We start from the raw sequence: 17,263 nt of genomic DNA, 5'->3' as shown, positions 1-17,263 counted from the left end.
AGTATTTATTTACACAGATAATTAATTCCTCTGCAGTTCAAACATTTATCAACAATTCCATTACCTAACTCTCCGTTCTTAGTTTTTTGTGAGACTAGGCACACTGACAGCTTCAGTAACCACCATCTAATTAAAGTAATTGTTGGACTGCATTCCTTATTCTGTTTCATGTATAATTATACTCCATGGGAAATCTTGTGGGATTTGAAACAGACTTTTAATCTATTCCCCATGAATCAAAAACAACTCCCAAGAAAATATCTTAATAGCCATGTTTAACAGTGTGCTACTTCATTTGCACCAGAGATTTCCCATCCTCAGTGCTTCTCACAGACTTTTTCAGCCACATAGAGAGGACGAAAGGCTTTTTCAAAAGGGAAATTCTTCCTAAAATTTTGGTACATTAATTAAGTTGGTTTTAAAGGGAAATCTTTGTTGAATTATTTGGACAAACACTCCTAGTGAAACTGATAGCTGCTACTCCTGAAGTTTTACGACCAGTTGTACTTTGATTCTGTTCCTCAGATTTAGTACGATCCACTCACCCTCTCATGAACTCAACTTCCTTATTACCTGTCACGAGCTTATTACCAATTTTGATTCAATGGCAATATGTACTATCACTATTACTATGTTTATTGCACCAGCTTTTCAAGATGTCTTATTCTAACACTGACATCATTGCAGTTCTTCATTGCAAAGTAATTCTACTACAGCTGACACCAAAAATAAAAGCAGAAAATAGAGAGACCTTTTAAAGAACTGCCTCTTCTGTGATTCTTTCACACACAGAGTGCTGGAACCAGATGCTGCCAGGACCAACACTTTGACCTGAGTGGAAAAGCATTCCTGAGTCCCTTACTTCAAACATGTCACATAGAGAGGATTAATTAATTAATGTTTTTGATTTGAACATTTGAAGAGAAAATTGTTCAAATTGTCCATGGCATTTCAATAAAAACCTGTTTCAAAATTGTGTATGAATTTATTACTGATGCTCAGCTATGCTTTATAAAGACAAAGCAAGGTGAGTCTATCTAACCCTTTAGATGTGTCACATACAGTACATACACTTTTCTGACTCAGAGCATTCAGGTATCTTTGTTTCTCCTCTTAAGGGAAGGTAACCACGCCAATAGTTACCATTCAAAACAATAATCCCTACCATTCATATTGTAACACTATTTTTGGTTTACTTGCAGCTTTTCACACTGGTTAAAAAGCCAGATAAGTGGATCTACAATGTCCATCTTTCATGTTTCATATGACAATCTTATCACATTGTCTTTCTGTAATATCAATTAAATCAGGAGTGGTCATTAGAAATAGCGTTGGTCAAGCTATTTATAAGATTAATTAATTGACCCTTTTCCTTTTTTTCTTCCTATCTTATTGATTTTGCAGCCTGAAGTCTGTGAACAAACAATTTCATGGATATGTTTATTACAATTTTAAGGGATTATATATGTATTTAACTTTACTGTCATGTCATCTGGGCCCGATCTTTGTGCTAGCCAGTACTTAGACAAATGGCTATTAAATTATGCAGGCAGATCTCAACTGGCAAAAAATGCTTCATATTGACTCATTACAGAAAACTCTCAGCAGTTCATCAGATATTCGCTGATAGGATTTGCAGCTCATCAAGAAGCCACATTATTTCCTCTTCCTGGCTGGACAGCCCAAACAGCATAATGTGCCAAGGCAATGTAGGACGCTGCAGTTAGGGCACACATTTCCTGCTTGGACAGGCCTGGGACTGCTCTTTGTCAACACCTGATCAACATGCAAAGCCAGATGCTGTCACACAGGCTGAAAACAGGTTTTGTCATATCTACTTCTGTGATCACTTTGTGAAGCTTTTCTAGCCTTTTGCAACTAAAATAACACTTTTTTGGCAAAAAAATATTGGCCAAACTATTAAAATCAATCAATCAAACAAACAAACAAAAAAACCATTTTTTCTCAGTGTGATTACTGTGCCTTGACAAAGAACAAAATTCATTCTTCATCAATAATTCTATAATGCAAACAAAGCTTCGCAGATATTCCCGTGTCTGTGTGAGCAAATACTGTACAGTTGAAATGGTAATCTAACGAACTGCCTGTGAAAAAGTTTCTATTGCAATCCTGCAGTTAGAGTTAGCATTGCTCATTAAAAGGTTGTACATTCTGAAAGTAAGAGAACTGATATTATAGAGGGAACAAAGCAGATCTCAAAATGACAGCAAGCCCAAAGCACTATTTTGTGAATATCTTTACAGGGTCAGACACATAAAACTGTTTCAGAAACATTCTATTTTATAAACATTGTTTATAGAGCAGTGCATTTCGATGTGGTTTTCTTACCTTATTCCACTGTGTTTTTTGTCACCCCATGTACAATTCTGAGCAGTCTCTTTGCTGTTGATCTGTCATGGCACTGTGCAGGCTGGCATCTCCCCAGGACCAGAGGTGCCAGGATCTCAGGGGTTGCCCAGGCTGACGGGGAACACAAGGACAGCCCCAGCTCCAGGTACCTCTCTGGAATCAAGACAAACCCACGTCAGGTCAGGATGTGGGCCTGAGTGAGCTTGGCTCACTAGCAGCTGCGGTCAAAGCAGGGTATGGGAAGCCTTCAGAAATGACAGCGAACACCATTTTTCAGTCATTTGTGATTAATCTCAATATCTAATCTGTCTTCTGTGAACAAAAGCCATCCTGCATGTGCTCACTCACTACCCAGGTGACTCAAACTAAGCCATGCTTCCACATGAGATCTCACCTCAGCTGCTCCTCAATGTGTCTGCAGCCCATGATCCTGCTTGCCTGATTCCTAAAAGTGACAAGATGATATATTAGTGGTAGTCTATCTAAAAGATTACATGACCAACACAAATTACAAGAATTATTGAGAAAGAAACTTAGACTTAACATTTTCATATGATTTTTTTCTTATTACAATTCCAAAGATTCACAAAAGGATCTCAAATGATTCCACTAACATAAATCATACTCCCTGTTGCTGAAAATAGTATTTTTGACATGGGTAATAACAAAATTATTATTTAAACAATGCAATGAATTCCTTCTAATGTGTACAGACAATTGTAGAACAGAGAATGCAGCTATAAAATATGGCCAGGTAAATGTTACGAAAGAAAATCCCCAAGATATTTCAATTACTAACTATTAGCTGAGTTAAGTCATATAAAAAATCCATAATATGTCAGTTTCTGACCTCTTCCATCTCTCTGGAGTCTGCCCTCACAGCTGACTCAGAAAGAAGAGCAAGAAGAGTTTCTTACATTTGCAAGCACTGGAAAACTGTATATCAACTTCAGAATAAATAGATAAATAAATAAATAAATCTTTCTTTCCATATTTGGATTTCTTTCAATCAATGCTTTCCAAACATGGCAAAACAGATTTGTGTCTTTCTGCAAATTTTCAAACCACTCTTCATTCCTATCTGACCTCCTGTCATCACTAGTAGGAATAGGATATGAATCTCAGCATTTCAGGATTTCTCACTAGCAATAGATAGAGAAATTGGGAACCACTTAAATAAGTACTGGAAATAGCACATCTCATCCACTTTTAAAGTCATACAATCAACATGAATAATAGATGAAAATGCACCTACAACATCTTAAACACTTGTTAAAATTGCCCAGTAGTGATTATGGAGTAGAATTGAGATTCTGCATCATTCTAAATTTCCTTTATTTCAGTCTTTCACTGAAATTTATCCGAGAACTGAAAAATCAAGATACAGCAATGGAACTAGATCCTCACAAGCCAAATTTTCAAACAGAGCTTTTACAAAGGAATAAAGATGGTTCTGTTGATTTAAAGAAAGTGTCTCCACTTTCACTTCTTTTGTGGAGTAAAGTAGAGATTAATATCACTCAGGTACTGGACTGACAGATCCTATTGCCTTACTGTCATTGATTCTTGAGGAATTTATCTCTTGGGATACAAATCCATCAAATTAATTAGAGATTTCTATGTGAATTAAAAAATAATTCTAAAGAAAATCAGAAAAAAATCTCTTAAGATGAGACAGATGTGTTATTAAAAACTTTCACGGAAAACTTCCACTGGAAGAATTTATACAGCATATGTAGACCTTCTGCTATAGATGAGTGCAGGGAAAGGAGTATTTTACACGTAACAACATTGGTGCTACATCCTACTACCTGAAATCCTGAGGAATAAGATACTGGCAAAGGCAAGGCAATGTAATTGGCATGCATGTTTTTCTCAAATTCCATGCTCCAAAGATGTCACAGATTATACTTACAAAAATTCCAAATAATTTCTGTAGCCATTATACTTACACATCTACAGCCTCTTAACAGCAATTTTAGATGAGCAATGTTGAATAAATGTGTTTAAGGGAAGACAGGGAAAACCAGTGGTGTTAAAAACTAAACTGTTTAAAGTGTTTAAGACTTAACTCTTGTCCGCCTTTTGTTCTACAAACTAAACTAAATTCTACATTACGTTGTTTGCCCCTGATCAGACTAGTTCTGCATTCATGTACTTTAATACTTGTGCCTGAAATTTGGGCACCTAAACTTTCACGCTGCCCTAAATTACTTCTAGTCCATAAAGTGAAATGACCAAGTTCAAAAGTGGAGCCATCATCATAAGGGAAGCAACTTAGGGAAATCAGTTCAGGTCTAGATGCTCAAAATACTACCCAGTGTGCCTATCAGAAAGAATATTCAAATGTTCACAACAATGTACTAAGCTACTCAGCCAATTTAGGGTTATCTGCCATTACTGAAGCCAATGAGATTCTTTAAACTATTACTAAAGCAGCTAAATCAGAACTATTATCCCCTCTCACAGGCAAATTAGTGCTAATTTAAACACCTAGATATAATAACTATGACAGGATATAATGAATACTATACTATTGTATTTGATTAATTTTGAACAAATGCACTACTGACACAAAAGGCTTTTCTTAGAGGGCCACATACATCTTCCATGTAGAAAAGATATCCATGAAAATTCTTAAATCTTCATACTTGACTCCTCACACACTGCTTCTCCTAATTTATAACTCTATCTTGAATTGCCAAAAAAGGCAATGTTTGTACAGCCAGACAAATGTCAAACAATTATTAGATGGAATCAGAGTCAAACATGAAAGAACAAACAGCAGGAGGTGCTTGCTGAATTTTGGTGAAGGTTGTGGCTGATCTGTCATTCAATCAGACCTTTTGCTCTCTCCAAAAATCTGTCATTTTCCACGCTTTTCTTGGTTGCCTATCACACTTTCAGACTTGTTATGGATAGTAACAATAATGTTATACTCTATTCTACTATAAAAGTCAGAAAGAAAAATATGTATCTACATAACATAGGAACAGAGTAGCTAGTCCTCTACCATTAAAAGGGTCACCAAAAGTATTTTTCTTCATAGGAAAGAGCAGTATAAGATCTTAAAGCTCAGGAAAATGTCATTCTGTTGAAAAAGACATGGACATTTGGCGCACCAGATGTGTAAAAGATATTATTTACTGAAACCACAGTCAAACCCTATTCTGAAAATTGAAACAATTTGTGTAATTATTTTTGTTTTTGTTTTTGCTGAGGACAATTTCCATTCCCTAGGGGTGGTTATATCATATCTCAGAAAACTACTCTCAGATGACAAAAAGAATTTGAACTGTAAGGGGTTTCTACAGTTTTTAGAGCTAAGGGATTTCTATAATCTTTACAGCCAAGCCTGTTGAACATCACTCTGGCAACATGCGGGTTGAAGATAGAGAAGAAAATTATTTGAGTCCATGAAAATTGTTTTCAGAATAGAATTTACCTTGCAAAAAGTCTTATTTCTTTCACCAATGTCAAATAAGTAGTTTAACTTAACAGAACTTCACTGCTATGTTCCCCAGTAACAAACTGAAGTATGGAGTAGCCACGTGTGGAAAATGATATGACATAAGGTCATAAGGTTTGCGGCATTAGATTACCCTCACTGATTCAGGAAAAATTTCATAATCTCCATCAGAAACAATCAAAGAAAAACATGGAAGGCAAAGAGATCACAGTTGGTTTCCAAAAGATTACCAGAGTCAAGATGAGGCAGTGGTTTCTCTCTTCATTCTTAAAAGAACAGTTTGTGATGTGTTACCATCCATAAAAAATAAGTTCAGCTTTCCCAACTTTCCCAACTCATATTTTTTTGATAATACTGTGAAGTCTACAAAGTAGTTTAAATAAATATATGTAATGCATGTATATAGCTGTAAAGATATAGATAGAGATTACAAAGAATTTTAAGGGATTTTTAATATAGATGTTAAGTAAAAAAGGAATTATAAAATCTACAATGAGAAAAAACAAGACTGAACTTCCTAAGAGGCTCCACAACACAAAGGGACCGGAGGGAGGAGGAGAAAAAAAGACACACTTCAGAGTTTCACAGATTCAGGCACCACAAATTCATGAAAGCATCATTCTGTGCTCCCTTTCTGAATTGGCAATATTCTCAAGTTACTCTAATGCAGTGTTGCCAAGTTTCTAAAAGCTGAAAGAGCTATTGCAACATTTAAAATCAATGGAAATGCTATGATGAAATGTGTCACAAAACTTATCTGGAAGCCATTTACTTTTTAAAGAGCAACATTCTTCTTTCACAGAAAACAGCATTATTGCATTTGGAGAATTTATCAGGAAGGAAAGCCTACTATAAAAAAACAAACAAACAAACAAACAAAAAAACCTGAAAGTAATCTGTTTCATAGTTCATTCTAAGTGAAATAAAATATAAATACAAAAGCAAAACAAAACAGGAAAAATAACTAGTCAGGCCTTTTGTTGTTACTCTGATATCCATCATATCATACATGGGATAGGCAAAATCATGTGTAAAATTTTACACTAGATGATAATCTTCATAGAAGACATTTAATCCTCTTCTTCTTGGTAAGACTAACTCATGACATGGCCAAGTGGCTTAGAAATAACTTATAATCATATTCCTAAATTTTATTCATATAGATGTGAAATAAACCAAAGTACATTATTTTTACTGGAATCCATACCGTATGTTTCAGCTTCCTTCCCTTCTTGGGAAGATTGTTATAGTACCTTCTCCTTTTCTTGGCAAATTATTCAACCTTGTTAATCATGTTACATGTCCTGTCCCCTAACCCAGAAATTCAAACTATCCTTAAGGTACACAAGCCTGTGTAGTATTGCTTGAAAATTTTTTCAGCAAATTTTAGCTGTAGCCATGATTCTGTATGGGAACTGTGAGCCATCAAGAGGAATTTCCAAAAACATATGAATATTTCATACTCTAGAACGGGAGAAGTATTCCGATCCTTAGAATTTAGGATTATAGAATTCAAAATTCTGATCAGTTTCTCTCTTTTTTTGGGAGCAGGGAAGGAACAAAAGCAATAATTGCATAGTGTCAACTCACAGACTGCATTACTGAAAGGTGTTGATATAGCATCCATTACAAAGATGTTTGAAATTGGCTAGAAGAAATTAAGGGTATTATCGATAGAATTTAATAAGAGAGTGTGCAGGCACAAGAGGCAACGCTGACAAAGTAAGTTTTACCTGTCAAACATTGTGGACTGAACCTTTGATTGTGTTCCCAAAGATCTTTCCTTTAATTTTCTTTTTGTCTCTAAATTCTGTGGCTCCATCTGTAAAACTGCTACAAAGAAAACTGGTCTTAGAGCATTTCCAGCTGTGCTAACATCTGGAGAGAGAAGATATCTCAGGAAATATCTGCAGCTGATTATCAACATCAAAGGAATTACAGAGATTTCTGAACTTTGTTTGCTTATTCACATCATAACCCTTGTCTTTCCAAAAATTTAGCTGTGGAACTAAAAGATTTTTTTTTCTATTATCTTTGCAGTATGTTTAAAAAGTGACAAAAATTTATATCTTAATTGGATAGGAGTTTTCATTTTTTTTGTGTCAAGACAGTCTTCCAGATAATAGTCACTGTAACTCGTACTTTAAATCAGAAAACCTTCAGCATTTTTTTCTTGTGAAATAAAAGTTACTCAGAACAAGATATAAAAACACAATAAACTATCTTCCCACAGAAGGAATTTAATTCCTATCTTTCTTTGTTCTTGAGATTTTCCAAGTTCAGATTTCAGACTGTAAAATCTTTGGAACTGGATTCTCCTGTTTTCTCTCTTTTCCATAGCATTGAGCGCTCAATCAGAAACAATTTGTTTAACACTTCGCGCTCCTCATAGAATAATTAGCTGTGTGCACGGTTTACAAAGAACAGTTTATTTCTCTCTAGATTTCGAACCATCCTGACAATCTTCAGATACATTCAATTTCCATGACAACTGGGCCTTCTTTCTGCTTCTCAACCTCCATTTTGACAGATCTTTTTCCCTATTCATGTAAGTCTGCAGCTTTAAAGTGAACTTCTAATACCGAGATAACCATCATAAAATTTCAGGATTTGGAAGAACTATAGTGTTAAATAGTTAATAAACAACTATAGTGCAAATGATTCCATTACAGAGTTACAATTGGAAGCCTCCAATGCAGCATTAGTTTATCAGTGGTGGCAAACTATATCAAAGCCCACATTTTACTTTGAAACCAAAGCTGTATTTTTTGGAACAGTGACATAAAGCTTAGCTACACTTCTGCCAGAATTTTTGTTCATGAGTCAGAAGGACAATTGGAGAAGGCATCACATATACTGTCAATGGGTACTCAAGACTATGGAAAGCAAGTAGCTCTTCTTTGCTGCCATCTACACTGGTTCCATTACACTGAAGTGGTTTGTTATCCTTGAATACAACCCACCTGGCCCCCAACTCCAGCTGTCTGTAAATCCGATCTCATTTGTTGCACCGTACACACCATGTCAATGGCAGCAAAACGCTAAGGGCTTCCTGGATATAATAGGGGCTGACTGCGGGAACATTTTCCTGGATGAATATTAAGAACTTGCCAATTTTGTATTCAATATTAGGTGAAGGATGGCTTTATTCACTATCATGCTGGAGCACAACTCCCAGCTGTTCTCTCCTTAGATTTCATTTTGAAGGGTTGTGAGATCTCTGAAAAAAAGAAAAGATGCTGTAAGAAGTAGGGAGGAGTGATTTGAATTGGTAAGTGGCCATGTTCCACGAGATCTGGTGCTCAACTAAAACTGCAGAATAACACTCTCTGTGACATGTTAGAATGAGATTTATAAGTGAACTACTGCTGCTGCAGAAATTCAGCCACAGCTTTTCTCTCTAAAACGGATCTGAAGTTTATTTCTTTTTGAGATTGAAGTTTAAGGCTTTAATCTTATTATTTTAGCATGTTTTTACATTAAAATGTACAGATCCAGATGGAAGATACAGTTTCTCAAGCAATCTGACATCACTTGTTCTTGATAAACTCTGATTAGCCCCACTAAACTTTGGACGTGGAAGTTCGCTAAGGCAAAAAAGAAAAGCAAACACACCTAAGTGTACGAGTGCAGATCTTGTCTTAAGAAACAAATGCTTTCCAAGAGGTGATATACTGCCATTGTCAGTCAAGGGCCACGTTATATAGTTCTGTCTAAATTTGGTACAAAAAAAGCAAACAATTCCAGGAATCTGCTTATTTTTCTGATAAAAAAAGTTTCTAAGTACCTCCTGAGTTTGATCTCCCACAACTGTAACCATTTAATAGTCTGGTGTACCTTTCCTGAGTTAGGGTTATTTAGTTCAAAGGTTCTGAGAAAGATTGTATTGTGACTAAAGACCTCTGCATCACCATAAATATGTTTGATTTGTTATTACTTGTTATAATTTGTTATTATAAAAATAAAAAAAAAGATGAAAAATGTAGAAACATTAAAATGAATAGAAGATAGGCAAAATGCTTATTTATCACTTTTAGTTTTCAAAAGAAAATTTTGACATCCTGAGAAAAATTTTTAATAAAGCCGCTGATTTCTGTCTCTCTCCTTAAAAGAGATACACGTCTGTATGCTTAAAGCCAGCTATAACTGAATGTGATTAAATTAATCTTTTTATATTAGCAAGAGATAATTACTTTAACATTCTCAGATATTCTCAATGACTGCAGCTGATGGCAAAATTCCAGAAAGTATTAGAAGTGTAATTTTTAGGGAGTATATTTCAAAATATTCAGTCCCACTAGAAGCTGTTGAAATGGCTATTTTCTTAGGAAAAGCAGGGTAAAAGTGAATTTCAGTATTAAGCTAAATTATATTAAGAAAAATAATTTTAAGAAATAGGTGAAAAAACATACTGAGAAAAGGAGATAGGGAGATACAATACACATTCAATTCTTTAGTATTTTAGTTGTTAAATGTTATTGATAGTTAAATTTTAGTTGTGAACACGTTATTAACATGAAGACAGATAAATAACAAATGTGGGAGAAAGTCTCTTTATGTCTTCTTGCAGAGTTGAGGACTTTTGTATTTCTCCTACTGCTTTTCATTTAGTGGCTGTAGATGCACTAGAAACTAGGAGGAGACACATCCAGGCCAGCTGACCCAAAATGGCCAAAGGGATATTCCATACTATATGATGATGTTCAGCAATAAAACATGGTGTGAAGAAGTGGAATGTGGAAGGGGGGTGGGAGGAGGAAGGGATGTGTTGAATGGAGGTGGTATGTTTTCATGGAAGCCTTGTATCTAAGCAGATGTCACCACATACCTCAGGTCAAAACAAGACAAGTGTACAAATCCACCCTAAAAGAAATGCAATTGTTTAGATTGAAAAAAGAACTATATCTTGCTCCAACTTGTCTCTCAAAAAAGACAGCTGAGAGAAAATGGAAAATACCAGGGAACACATCTGTCCCTCAACTCAGGCTTAGCTTCATTTCCCAGGCTCAAACTAACATGAATGAAACAGAGATCTGGGAAAGTAGGGCCTTGGGATGAACCAGGAAGTGAACTAACTGCATAAAATCAAGGCACATTTTGTACAGCGTAGTCTGGTCTTTCTGACAAAATACATCATTCCTGATACTCCTTCTCAGAGATCAGTTACTGTGTACTTGTAGTTCTTTTTTACACGGCAAGCAGACAAAGAGCCTAGAGATCCAGAGTTTATTAAAATGGAAATTGAAGTAGAAAGCTGAAAGCCCCGCTTTTGTTTTTTTTTCAGCTCCAAATTCTACAGCATTCAAAAGCTAAGAAAATTAGAACTGAAAATGAATGACTTATGTTTTACTTCAGATTCTATATTCTTCCATGAAACAGACTCTCCACCCACAGAAGATGTTCAATAAGTTTTATATCTAAAGATCACTGTGGTATCAATAAAGATTGTTGCATCATGACATACTGAGTTCAGATAGTTGATTAATTCAAAACATGAATGAAAATCAACAACTTTTGATAAATAGTAAGGATTGAAACAATCAGCCAATTTTAATCTCAAACTTTCTAGTTAAAAATTGCAGGGCTTAGTGAAATTCCTTTGAATAGCTTCTGAAATTTATATTTCTGATTATATAACGAAGGGTCAAGATTTTCTACAAAATATATTTAATGAAAACTTTTCTTCCTCCTACTCTTATTGTTTTTCTATCTCTAAGGGAAAATGTTAAAAGAAAAAAAAACACAAAAAAATCATTTGTTCAGCCTCACTCTCAGACAGGAAATTAAAGATGAGGTGTTATGAAACTTGCTTAAGACACCTTCAGAAGCCTAAATAAAATCGCAAACCTAAATTCAAAAGACAGAATACTCAGAACAAAATATGTCATTTTAACTAGTAACTGTCAGTTGTAAGAAAGGCAAAACACGCAGCAGAGCACTGAGAAAATGTTTTATCTGTTAAGCTTTAGACAAATATTCATTTAAAAAGAAAATAAATAAAAATCTTAGTTTGCCAGGTGACTAAATAAACTTGTCATGAGTTCCAATAATATTTACAGTATTAATTGCCCTTCTCTGCTATGAGAAAGAGCAAAGGCTCAGGAGAGGAAATATTTAATTAGAATATATCATCACTCAGAGGGTGGTGATGCACTGGAACAGGTTGACCAGAGAGGCTGTGGATGCCCTATCCTTGGAGGAATTCAAGGCCAGACTGGATGTCGCTCTGGGCAGCCTGGTCTAGTGGTTGGCAACCCTGGCCACAGGGGGGTTGAAACTAAATGATCATTGTGGTTCTTTTCAAACCAGGCCATTCTATGATGATTTTATGATGATCTATCTGGAAAAAAAATTGTGTATAATTTGTTGTTTTCTGCATGAAGAACAGGGCTGTGCTGACTTATCTATTGCTTCATTGCTAATATTTCAATACTTCAAGAAATTTAAACATTTAAAAATTTAAAATGAAACAATTTAAGAGTTCTCTTTATTTGCAGGACCCAAAGGCCCTTCAGTGTGAGTTTAAGAAGCATAGGAACCTTAAACTAGTTGGTCTGTTGCCAGTAAACCAAGTCTGTTAAAAATAATTCAGAGAAATCTCATAACACCAGCCAGATCTTTGAGTTCTCTCGGATGACTCCCATTGGACCACATAGAATTATGAGCTTTTTGTTGGAGCAGAAAATATTGAATGGGTTCAGAGTCAGCTGTGAAGTTACTGTTCCTATAGTCATAATCCTACAATTCAGAGCCCCAGGTGTCCTGCAGCTCATCACTGATATTAAAGAAAGAGACAAAGGCATCATGAAACATCTTTGCTTTATTTACACCTCTATTCAGGAGGTGACCAACCTCAACAAAAAAAATGAAGAAATGATACCTCTGATTCTACTTTTGCCTTTCTCTTATCCCTCACAGTACCAACCAGCTTCAATGTTGGGCTTTAGCTGCACAAATTTTCTCCTTACAATGGCAAACAGCATCTCTATAGCCCTCCCATCTTACCTAACCTCCCTCCCAAGGCCATACGCTTTTTTTTCCATAAACTTTAGACGATCCCTTCTCAACCAAGCTGAACTTTTGCCCTGCATTATTGACTTCCAACTATTCATTCCTGCATGCTAGAGATGGCTCTGAAGAAGTGGCCAGCACTGATGGATCCCACTGCCTTCAGAAGTAGTTTACTGAGCTACATAGTTATCTGAGCTTCTCAAGCAGCCTGAAGTCTGCTCTCCCCACACATAAGGGCAGTTTTTTGTGGCAGTTTTTCTCCGTTTTCTTCACTGTTACTTTCAATCCTGGAATTTGTGGAGAATTCAGAAGAATGTGCTGTGACTAATACTCAGCATTTCTTAATATTGCTTCTATCTGTACAGTAAGTCTGATTATCAATATAAAAAAATACTGTTCTAGCTCTAATAACAGTTATCATATCTTTCTGATATAAACTCTCATTCATGGCACTGATATTCTTTATAAAAAGTAATTTCTTAAAACTCAGAGCAACTCTCTGAACTCTTCTTGACCTATTAGTTCTGGGAGAAATGATTTGCCTGTATTTAAACTGCACATTCACTGCAAACCTGGACAAGAAGCCAGATGCTCTGAATACTAATCTTTCTATATAATCACACAATTGTTTCTTTATTTGCCTCCTTTCCATTGTCATGTTTTACTAATTAAATATTAATGATAAAAGGAACAACTAAACAATTGAACTCCATCATCCGTATGCTTTTTTGAATGTGCATTAGAGTTCACGAAGACTGAAGGCTTGAGGCCTGGACTAAGATATTCCTCTTACCTTCTCAACTTCACAGATATTCCCCTTTTATTCTGGCTAGCTATATTCCACATTGTTATCATCAGTATTTATAATTATTTTACATAAAGTCAATGCAAAATTTTCTGAAGAATTTTCCCCATGGAGAAAAGTCATCATTCAGAAGGCATTAGAATTTATTATAATTGTTGAACTATTATCAGTCCTTCACTGAATACAGAGCCAAGACTCTGATCTTGTTGTTTTGTTGAAGTTCAGATTTGAGAACTATTAAGCATAGCGGTCACAGTTATTGCAACAACAAAAACTATGTAACTCATAAAGTATCACAGTATTACTTCGGATCATCATGAATTTTTGTTCTCCTCTTAAAAGAAGAACAATTTATCCTCAGTAAATTTGACAAGAAGAGAAAACACAATCATATTTTCTAATCATCTTAGCCTATAACATTCTGGCATATTGCAAACTGCTATCTGAATGAATCCTGGGGATGTCTGAGATAAGTAACAAATCCACAAGACATCAAGTAGTTACTACTATATGATATTTGAGCAGCGAGTGTTCAACTTTTGCACATTTTCATGGAGCTCCAACCTTCGATTCTCTCATTTACCTCTCTTCTGGTTAATGGACTGGAAAATGGGTCTATGGTTTCTCCAGGTTTAAAAATTTCCATAAGAAAAGTAAATAACTTTTCTTTAGGCTGTTCTATCAATTAATATTTCTACTGTTCTTATTTCTCCTTTCTCAGACTCTAATCTGGTACAAAATTGATACAAAAAGAGCATCTAGAAACAGCTTTGAACACTACTGGTACTTATTTAAACACTTAATGGCATCAGACTTCTTAAATGCAAGGCAGCCAAAGCAATAGCATCCACCTCTCACATCCTGTCATTATCAATCATTTGACCAAGGCAATCTATAATTAAAGGTGAGTAGATTCAGAGAGTGCTTTTGAGAGGGTGGGAAGCTTCATAAATGAAGATGGAAAGCTAACAAACAAGTACATGTTTTTCAAAGGTTAGGATTTTATAAAATTAGACAGAGAAAAATTATTTTTTTACTTGTTTTTCAGGAAGAAAGTAAAAGTAGGAGGAAATTATTAGGCTTCTATTCCAGTACCTCAGTTCCTTATTTCCGCCACTGTCTGGTTCTTTACATATCTCCGTACATCCTTCATCACTTACTTGCAGGAAAGGAAGATGAATGTACTTAGGTCCTGTTAAAAATGTGGATCAAGAAAATTGTAGGCAAGCAGTCAAGGAGCTGTTTCATTGCTTTTCTTACCAAGAAATAAAACTGTGACAAAATTGAAGTTCTCACAATGAATTTTGAATTGCATCTAGAGGAGTTCTCATACAAGACTTGTGACAACAAATTTGGAAGACTCCCATTTAATTCAATTTAAAACTGTTTTGTCATCCACTGTTCAGCTGCTCTTAGCATCATAAGAATATTATCATTACAGACTACTTAAAAACTATGGTTTTTGTTTTAACTAAGATGGCAATTCTTCGCTACATTTCTGTCACTGTATTTTTCTCCTCTCCCTTGAAGATCTGACAGCTGTAGGACTACATCTCTGTTTTCTGCCACAGCATTTTCCTTCATTTGTTCAAAATCATTTTCATGTTCTTCAGATCTCATCTCTGTATTCAATACCCACCCAGCACCTTTGTCTACTTTCACAGTTAATTTTTCAGCTCTAAAAAATTCACTATTATTTTTGGTGACAATCAGAATTTGTATAAAAACAAACTAAAAATTGGAACTTCAGTTAAAGCCTCATAAATCTTCAGCAGGAATTTTCCAGAACACTTAAGAATGTGAAAAATAAGAAATTTGGTTCTCGCTGTTGACCAACATTGCCCCACCACCAATTGTAAAAACATGAACTGCAAGATTAAAAATATAGATGCTGACTAAGACTAACCAAATTGTTTCATTATAATAAAAGACTGCTGTTTTGAGACTCACCCCATAAATTCTGCTGCACAAGGCATCCATTTTTAAAAACATTCGGGCCCAGACCTACATTTTTCATTGTCTGGAGGTATTCCGTTGTCCCTGCTTCTCTTTCAGGTTAGAGGGGTTCTCTGCTATGCACTCCAGATATTTCTGGTAGAAATGGACCAGGCTCGCATGTGACCCCACTGCTTTGTTCCTTTTGCTGCCTGCACTGGCTGTACCTCAACAAATCCCAGTTCTACTGTAGAAGACACTGTTGTGATATGCTTAAGCAGTAGCGTGTGTTGTCATGACTCCTTCTATGCCCACCCCAGTGCACGGCACAAACATCTGCTGCAGTTTTTCTAGCTTTTAATTTGCCTTTTGTTCCTACAGCTGTCTATCTTGTACAAGAAGCACATGGCAGATTGCAATTTATCATTAGCAGCTCTCAGTTTCTAAGGCTGAAGCTTCTCCTTCATTCTGCAGCCCCAAGCTGACTGGCTGACAAGAAGTAATGATGAACCACGTGAGATCTCATCTCTTTTAGCTACAATATATCTTCACCAATTCTGATTTCCAGACACTTAATGCAGCACCACAGCAACCTCTCTTAACAAAGGCAAGCCTTCTTGGACTTGAAGATGTCCTTAATAAGATATGTTGAGGTGCATGTCATTTTTGTCATAAGGGGAAAAGATTCTTTGTCCAGATAAAGACAAACGTGTTGTCTGGGAGGAAGGCTGTACCTGGGAAGCAGAGTCAAACTGAACTCAGGGCTCTTAGATAGTTCCAGTTTTCAGCAGCATGTCTGTCATTGTTAACTTCTTGCTGTTTCAGCACTTGGGTCTTCATACTAAGCTGCTTCTCCTGTGGCCAGGGCTGGAAGGCAATTAGATCAGCAGTCAGTGGGGAACACAACCCAAAGCTCTCTGATGAAAGGTTTTGCCATTTGAAATCCATGACACAAAGTGGCAGCGGAGAAATTAATGAGCAGAAAAGCAGAGCCTTCTCATGCTTTTTTCCCCTTACTGAGTAACAAATAACACGTACAGATACCAGCTATCTGTTTCACTGTTTGTTATTTTGCCATCTCCACAAATTTTTTCACATTTGAACAGCTTTAAAAAGCAGGGGCTGGATTCTGACCCCGCCAGGAAGCACCCAGCTCCAGGTACAAAGTAAGAAAGCCTGGAATTGCTTCTTACATGTCTGCGTTGAGACTGAACAGAATCCCAACCCTTGTCTCTCCTCATCCACATAGCTGCTACACAAAAGAAGGATGAGTTGAGACAGTTTCATAGAAATTAAAATCAGTTATCTTTTTTTTGTTGTTGTTAAACCAAAAAGAACTTCAGCATTGATAATACATCTATGAGGTTGTTAAAAGGAAAACTGCAAGTTCTCATTCCCTACCATTTTCTGTAGATACTGCTATGAGCAGAAACATGGCATAAAACAGCAAAAAAGGAGAGATTTGGAAACAGGGACATGGTTCTTTGGGAGAACGCACTGAATAAATATATGGATAAAGTTGTATCCTAAAGGATCTCTATGCAAGCTTTCCCCTGAAGCTTTTTATTGTCCACAGTAAACAGTCATATTTCTTTTTGTCACGGATGATCCTATGATCCTAGTCTATAAATGAAGTGAAAGAGTTTGTTTCTCATGTTTCTTTGATTTTGCAG

General features: G+C 35.9%; 1 long non-coding RNA gene across 2 annotated transcripts in view; it reads right to left on the bottom strand.

Annotated features, from left to right (window-relative positions):
- LOC125689164 (uncharacterized) overlaps positions 1 to 17,263 on the bottom strand; it is a 335,705-nt gene that overhangs the window by 218,499 nt on the left and 99,943 nt on the right. For both annotated transcript variants that reach the window (XR_007375090.1, XR_007375089.1), the window contains exons 4-7: positions 16,325 to 16,457; positions 14,751 to 14,847; positions 2,765 to 2,815; positions 2,350 to 2,523 (exon numbers count right to left, since the gene is read on the bottom strand). This is a non-coding gene — a long non-coding RNA (uncharacterized LOC125689164). The remainder of the gene's footprint in view (positions 1 to 2,349; positions 2,524 to 2,764; positions 2,816 to 14,750; positions 14,848 to 16,324; positions 16,458 to 17,263) is intronic.

This window comes from Lagopus muta, chromosome 2, assembly GCF_023343835.1.
Source record: "Lagopus muta isolate bLagMut1 chromosome 2, bLagMut1 primary, whole genome shotgun sequence".
NCBI classification, from domain to species: domain Eukaryota; kingdom Metazoa; phylum Chordata; class Aves; order Galliformes; family Phasianidae; genus Lagopus; species Lagopus muta.
This window is presented reverse-complemented; position numbering and strand designations above follow the sequence as displayed.